We start from the raw sequence: 7,928 nt of genomic DNA on the forward strand, positions 1-7,928 counted from the left end.
AACCCTGTTTTGCCATGAGAGTCCACCATATCTACCTATGGATTGAGTAAGATCCTTCAAGTAAGTTGTCATGTTGCATGCAATAAAAATTGCTCTCTAAATATCTATGACTTAATAGTGTGGAGAAAATAAGCTTTATACGATCTTGTGATATGGAAGTAATAAAAGTGACGAACTGCATAATAAAGGTTCATATCACAAGTGGCAATATAAAGTGACGTTCTTTTGCATTAAGATTTTGTGCATCCAACCATAAAAGCACATGATAACCTCTGCTTCCCTCTGCGAAGGGCCTATCTTTTACATTATGCAAGAGTCAAGTTGATCTTCACCTTTCCCTCTTACATTTTATCCTTTGGCAAGAACCTCGTGTTGGAAAGATCCTGATATATATATCCAATTGGATGTAAGTTGGCATGAACTATTATTGTTGACATTACCCTTGAGGTAAAAGGTTGGGAGGCGATACTATAAGCCCCTATCTTTCTGTGTGTTCGATTAAAACTCCATAACCATAAGTATTACATGAGTGTTAGCAATTGTGAAAGAGTAAATGATAGTTGAGTATGTGGACTTGCTGAAAAGCTCTTATATTGATTCTTTCCGATGTTATGATAAATTGCAATTGCTTCAATGACTGAAATATAGTTTGTTAGTTCTCAATGAAGTTTCTGATTCATACTTGACATTGTGAATAGATTGTTACTTTAGCATAAGAAATCATATGACAAAATATATATATTGCTGTTATAAGAATGATCATGATGCCCTCATTTCCATATTTTATTTTTATCGACACCTCTATCTCTAAACATGTGGACATATTCTTCGATATTGGCTTCCGCTTGAGGACAAGCGAGGTCTAAGCTTGGGGGAGTTGATACGTCCATTCTGCATCATGCTTTTATAATGATATGTATTGCATTATGGGCTGTTATTACCCGTTATGTCACAATACTTATGGCTATTCTCTCTTATTTTACAAGGTTTACATGAAGAGGGACATTCCGGCAGCTGGGATTCTAGGCTGGAAAGGAGCAAATATAAGAGACCTATTCTGCACAACTCCAATAGTCCTGAAACTCCACGAAAGTCATTTTGAGAATTAATAAAAAATATTGAGTGGAAGAAATACCTGAGGGGGGCCACCCACCGTCCATGAGTGTGGGGGCGCGCCCTACCCCCCGGGCACGCCCCCCTGCCTCGTGGGCCACCTGGCAGCCCTCCAGTGCCCATCTTCTGCTATATGAAGTCTTTTACCCTGGAAAAAATCATAAGCAAGCTTTCAAGATGAAACTCTGCTGCCACGAGGCAGAACCTTGGCGGAACCAATCTAGTGCTCCCGGAGCTTTTCTGCCGGGGAAACTTCCCTTCGGGAGGGGGAAATCATCACCATCGTCATCACCAATGATCCTCTCATCGGGAGGGGGTCAATCGCCATCAACATCTTCACAAACACCATCTCCTCTAAAACTCTAGATCATCTCTTGTATCCAATCTTTGTACCAAAACCTCAGATTGGTACCAGTGGGTTGCTAGTAGTGTTGATTACTCCTTGTAGTTGATGCTAGTTGGTTTATCCAGTGGAAGATTATTTGTTCAGATCCTTAATGCATATTAATACCCCTCTGATCATGAACATGAATATGCTTTGTGAGTAGTTATGTTTGTTCCTGAGGACATGGGTGAAATCTTGCTATTAGTAGTCATGTGAATTTGGTATTCGTTTGATATTTTGATGAGATGTATGTTGTCTCTCCTCTAGTGGTGTTATGTGAACGTCGACTACATGACACTTCACCATTGTTTGGGACTAGAGGAAGGCATTGGGAAGTAATAAGTAAATGATGGGTTGCTAGAGTGTTAGAAGCTTAAACCCTAGTTTATGAGTTGCTTCGTAAGGGGCTGATTTGGATCCATATGTTTCATGCTATGGTTAGGTTTACCTTAATACTTCTTTTGTAGTTGTGGATGCTTGCAATAGGGGTTAATCATAAGTGGGATACTTGTCCAAGAAAGGGAAGTACCCAAGCACCGGTCCACCCACATATCAAATTATCAAAGTAACGAACGCGAATCATATGAGCGTGATGAAAACTAGCTTGACGATAATTCCCTTGTGTCCTCGGGAGCGCTTTTCTTTATATAAGAACTTATCTAGGATTGTCCTTTCCTACAAAAAGGATTGGGCCACCTTTCTGCACCTTATTTACTTTCATTGCTTGTTACCCGTTACAAATTACCTTATCACAAAACTATTTGTTACCGACTATTTCAGTGCTTGTAGAGAATACCTTAATGAACACCGCTTGTCATTTCCTTCTACTCCTCGTTGGGTTCGACACTCTTACTTATCGAAAGGACTATGATAGATCCCCTACACTTGTGGGTCATCAATCATGTTCTTCGGGAGCCAACCGACTTGGATGAACCAGCCCAAGTCGGGTCCTGTCCATCGACTCGGGGTCTCGCATCCCGCAAAACGGAGGTAACAGAGTTCTCTTTGACCGCCTACAGTCGAAACAGGGTCCCGTTCATCGGGAAGGGTCTTACGTATGGCAAAACAGAAGAAACAGACTTCTATCCAACCGCCTACGGTCGAAATGGGGCCCTGTTCATCAGGAGGGTTTTGGCATATCGCAAAACGGAGGAAACTGACTTCTATCAACCGTCTATGGTCGAAACGGGGTCCTGTTGTCACAGCCCTAGATTGATGACTGTAAATAGTTGCATCAGTGAGCATCATGCATCATCTTTAATTTTCTGAAACATGAATTGAGGATTGTTGAAGCCTCAAATTTTTAATTAAAAGAAGGGCAAATAACACTGGAAAATGCATCCAATGTCTCCCAAATGCTCTTCAATGTTGTTTGATATTTTTGGCAAGGCTTTCAGTCAAGACCAAAATTAGTGAACATTTTTGTGGAATATTATGGGCACTTGATTTAAATCATTAATATATTTGAATTGGATTTATTTCTGCTATAAAAGAAATATATATACAATAATTTTGGAACTTTTTATGTGGTTGTGGATATTTTTGTTCTAGCCACATAATTAGTTTCAGGATTTTATAAAATGGTTTGGTGTTAAAACCAAACCTAAAACAAATTGCAGAAAGGAAAAACAAAAAGAGTAGGGAAACTTACCTGCCCTGGCACTGTGCAGCCCGACCGACCCAGCTGGCGGCCCGGTCCACTGGCTGTGCCAGTCACCACCAACCTCCCGCTAGAGCAGGTAGGCTGCTGCGTGTCGCCCCCGCGTGCGCCCCTGGCCACCTCCTGCCTGCCTGCATCCCTCCCCGACGCTCTGGACTACGCCACGAATACGCCCAGAGGTCCCTCCCTCCTCTCCCTCACTCGCTACCATGTCTCCCTCCCTCTAGATCTCGTGCACGCGACCACCAAAGCGCTTCCGCCGGCCACCGCGTGCCGCCCGCGCTACCACTGACGTTCCCGCTCCAAGGGAGCATGTCCAGACTCTCCGTCGTCCTACACTACCTCTCCTCCTCGACACATGCAATGCCTGGAGCAGCAGAACGCCGCCACCATCGCCGTCTTCAACCTCGGGTTGCCGAGATCCGCCTCGCCGCCCCACTCGCTCGGACGCCTCCCCGACCCCTCCGTCCGCACCGGCCGACTCGTTCTGAGCTACAGACCCTCTCCCCTCCGTCTTTCTGTCACGCGCGTCCCGTAACCCCTGCTCATCGAGCTCCCGCTCTGTCGTCCACCATGGTCGATGGGTGTGCTGCTGCCGAGCTCCTCTAAACGCCCTGTGCTGCATAGTGTGCCCCCGGACTGCCCAGGAATCCATAACATCCCTCTTTTCGCTCACTAGCTGCCTGCAACGCAGCGCCCGCGTACCTCCGAGCTCCGGCCGCCGCCCGGCTCGTCGCCGCCGCAGTTACATGCCGCCCCAGCTCCTCCCGCCTGAACCCCTAGATGGGCGCGAGTCCCAGGAGCACGTAGATGGCCTCCGCCGCGAGTTTGGTCATCGGAGTAGCAATCCCGGTAACCTATGCCATCGCGATCATCGCCGACGGCCTAACTCCGGCCTAACCGCCGATTAGCCTAACCTAATCACACCCCTGGGTCACCGACTGGTGGGCCCCAGCCCTGCTAATTCTTGGTTAAGCTTTTAACTAAACCTAGTTACCCTACTGACTCACTTGTATGTGGGCCCAGGCCCTGATTAACTTAGATTAGTTTTTAACTTAGCACTAATTAACTTTGTTAATCGGCTGTGTCACTAACATGTGGACCCCACACGTCAGGTTTGACCTGGACCCGGTCTGTTGACCTGCTGAAGTCACAGTGACGCGGTGCTGATGCACTTAATCATTTTTTGGATTTAAAATAATCTAGGTAATTTCAGGAAATGTTTAAAACTTCAAAAATTCATAGAAATTAATCTATAACTCCAAATGAAATAATTTATATATGAAAAAGATCAAAAAAATCCGATCTATCCATCTATACCTTTTTCATGCATGATAGAACAACTTATGGCTACTATTTAGGACAAACAAATGAATGGCAATTAAATAACCACATGTGGAGTTTGAATTTGAACCTTGGGTTCAAACTAACTTCATTTGAATTGTTGCTAGCTACTTTAGCTCAAATCACACCATATTGCCATGTCACATTCATGCATCATACTATTGCTTTGCATTGATTATATTCCCTCTTGCTGCCGGTGTTTGTCCCCTCTTAGTAGACGTTGTTCCGACGATGTGATGGATGACACCGATGAAGAGATTTGCTACCTTCAGAAGTGCCAGGCAAGCAAAACCCCCTTGTTCATTCTGATACAATCCCACTCTCTCGCTCCTCCTCTCTTTTGCTGCATTAGGACAACAATGATTCAACTATTACATGCTGCGGTAGTTGAACCCCTTTCCTCTGCATGACCTGTCTTTGCCACAGTAAATAATTGAAACCCACTAGCATGAGTAGGATTTGTTTGAGCCATGATGTGCCTACTCATTCATGCTTGCTTGTTATGACTGCTATTCTTAGAGTTGTGTCGGGTCTGATTCATCGGGGATGAATTGGAATGTTGTGATCATGCCCTAATGTTGAGAGCTAAGTGTGTGAACACAATTTGGTAAAGGTAGCGGTGAGAGGCCATGTAGGAGTACATGATGGGTTTTCTCATTGAAACCGTCCACAGGAACGGAGTTCTATTTCTGTGATCCAAGACAGTTGCTTCCACACATTGGGTTCCGGTAACTCGACCCCTCTCGGCTTATTAATCGCTTCGATTTCTGTCTAGGAGTTACAACTAGTCTATGGTGTTTGTAGGTAGTGCTAGTAGTCTACCAAGTGGCACCCGGTATAGGTGGGCTTGGGACAGACTAGGTGCAGTGCCACGGTGTACCAAGTGGCACCTGGATGGTGGGCTTGGGAACCCTGCTCACATCATTTGGGGTCGTGATGGAAACTTCGGCCGGACTCCCTTGCGGAAGGAACCCGAATAGGCGATAAACCTGTACTAGAGTCTTGCGTGGTTAGTCAGGTGATGAGGACATGACTACCTTGGATATGACCAAAAATATTGCATATATGCATATTTGTCAGGTGATTTCTAGTGCAAACTATTCAATAATCTATTTATGTTATCCAGAACAAAAATACTTCACACACTTTTGTGTTTTGTCTAATTGCAGGTGTATGGGACATTTGTACAATCCACATATGAAGATAAGGAAGAAAGAGATGTTTATTTGCTGTCCAAAAAGTTCTCTCACGTCACTTTTGGCCCAAGAGAAGATAGAGTCCAAGTCTCTCACGTTCTGGCAGATTCGGACTGCACAGACATACCTGACTCAAAACACACACAAGTTTTTCATACGGACTCCGAATTGGGTGATTCTTTTTTTGTTGGAAACTAGATTTCGTGCACTTTCCAACCCAATTGGAATCACCTTCAAATTAGTCCGGAGCGTTGAGTTGTGGACGAAACAATCTGATGCTGCAGCAGAATCCAAGTCAAACTACAAGTCCAAAGGTGTTACATCACCTCCACTTGGGCCCATTAGCCTTGTACGACCTAGATTTAGTTTAGGCTGCGTTGGGACGTTCTCCCACCTCCTTGGCCGCCACCCCTTGCTCCTATATAAGTAGATCCATCTAGTAGTTTTTCCTTGGAATTTGTTTAGTTAAAAGTTAGCCATTGCAACTTCGTGTATTTCGTTTGTGTCCAACGACCAGACCAAGACCGCTTACGGATCCCCACCATTATCAATACCTCATATATATTTGCAATATTCAGATTGCTTTATCATATTCTTGCTCGTTCTTCGATTCCTTGCAGGAATAGACCTTCGTGGTCAGGCTGACCGTGCTTCCGGCATCGTCAGTAACCTCAGGAGATTGGTTTAGCGATTGCTAAGGCGCAACGTCGTGCACGTTTGTAGTCGGATCGTCAAAGTCGTCTCCACCAAATCGATAGTTATCATCTCATCGAAAGATCGGGACACCCTCGCCTCTATCAAGTGGTATCAGTTTTCAGGTTGCTCGGTGAGAATTTCCAGTTTTTCCTAGATTAGATTTATTTTCTTACCTATTGTCCAAGAAAAATCCACAAAAAAGAGTTAGATCTATTCATCCTTTGTCCAAGCCAGTCTGAGCCTTTGCAATTTTCTTTTCATTGCTTGCATAGTTGAATTATCGGTTGCATCGTCGTGTCGAGTTGCTGGTCTTAGTGTCTTGGTCGTTTAGAGTTTCGAGTTCTGTTCACATTAGTCACGTCGCCGCTGCATCGTTATCCCTTCCGCTGTCCACCATCCATCCATCAATTTCCTCCACGTGCTACCCACTGTTCACTGTCATAATCATAGTTGAGATCGTTCCCATCTTCGCTTGATCCAATCTACATCTTATCTAGTTTGTCTTGGAAAGAGGGAGAAAAAGAAGATAAAGAAAAAAAGAGAAAAAAAAAGAAAAAGAGAGAGAAGAAAAAGATAAAAAAAGCGTGAGAAAAAAAAGAGAGAAGAAAAAAAAATTGGATCTATCTAGAATCAATCTCGTACCTGAATTCGGATTGGAATCTGTTTTGCGCACTGTTCAGTAAAACAGGTGTATCTTCCTCATACGAAGTCCGTTTTGGCTCCGTGAGTACTCAAATTGAAGATAGCGACGAGCCGCATCTAAATAGTTGCAGAAGCTAGTTCAATATTTGACACCTCAAAATCGGCTTCTAAATAGGTCTTTTTGCCCTCCGAAGTTCGCGACCCAGCTTGTTCCAATTTTTCAGGCCAGTTTTAGAATTCTTTGACTCCTCATATTAACTCGGAATTGAGTGATTCTTTTTGCATTGGAAAGTTTGAGTTAGTAGCATTCTTTGAAAGAATTTATCAGAAAATTGTCTCAAACTTTTCAAGAGGAAAGTTGGAGAGAGAGTTGTTGTATATCCTGCTTGGCAGTTGTTTTTCATTATTATCTTCACTGCCGTTGTGATCTTCACTTATATCTTGCTGTGAAGAGCTACTTAGTATCCTTCATTGATGCTAGTTGTGCTACGCCGTGACCTTATTAGTGTTCTAGGCTCGCGTCTCTAGTCCGGTCTAGCCTAGGACCAGCACAGTACCGTCGTTGAGCGTTTATTCAACATTGCATCTTTGAATTGATTATTGCTAATCTTTTGCTACCATATATAGCCAACCCAGCTCCACATATTTCTACACCGTGTATACGTACGCTCCCCTGGCAATCGCTTTACTCAATATTCGGAGTTACTTGACACCGCTGGTTGCCGATCACCGCCTGCTGCATGGTAAGAACTTGTAAGACATTGATATTTGCTTTACTGTGAGCGTTTTACCACCACATCCTAGTAGTTATAGGAACATTATTTTTGGGTTTTGTTTCTTGTTCTACTAATCATGACAGGATCCAGAGTCAATTCATGGGCTTTGTCGATCG

This window comes from Triticum dicoccoides, chromosome 3B (genome assembly GCF_002162155.2).
Source record: "Triticum dicoccoides isolate Atlit2015 ecotype Zavitan chromosome 3B, WEW_v2.0, whole genome shotgun sequence".
Taxonomy (NCBI): domain Eukaryota; kingdom Viridiplantae; phylum Streptophyta; class Magnoliopsida; order Poales; family Poaceae; genus Triticum; species Triticum dicoccoides.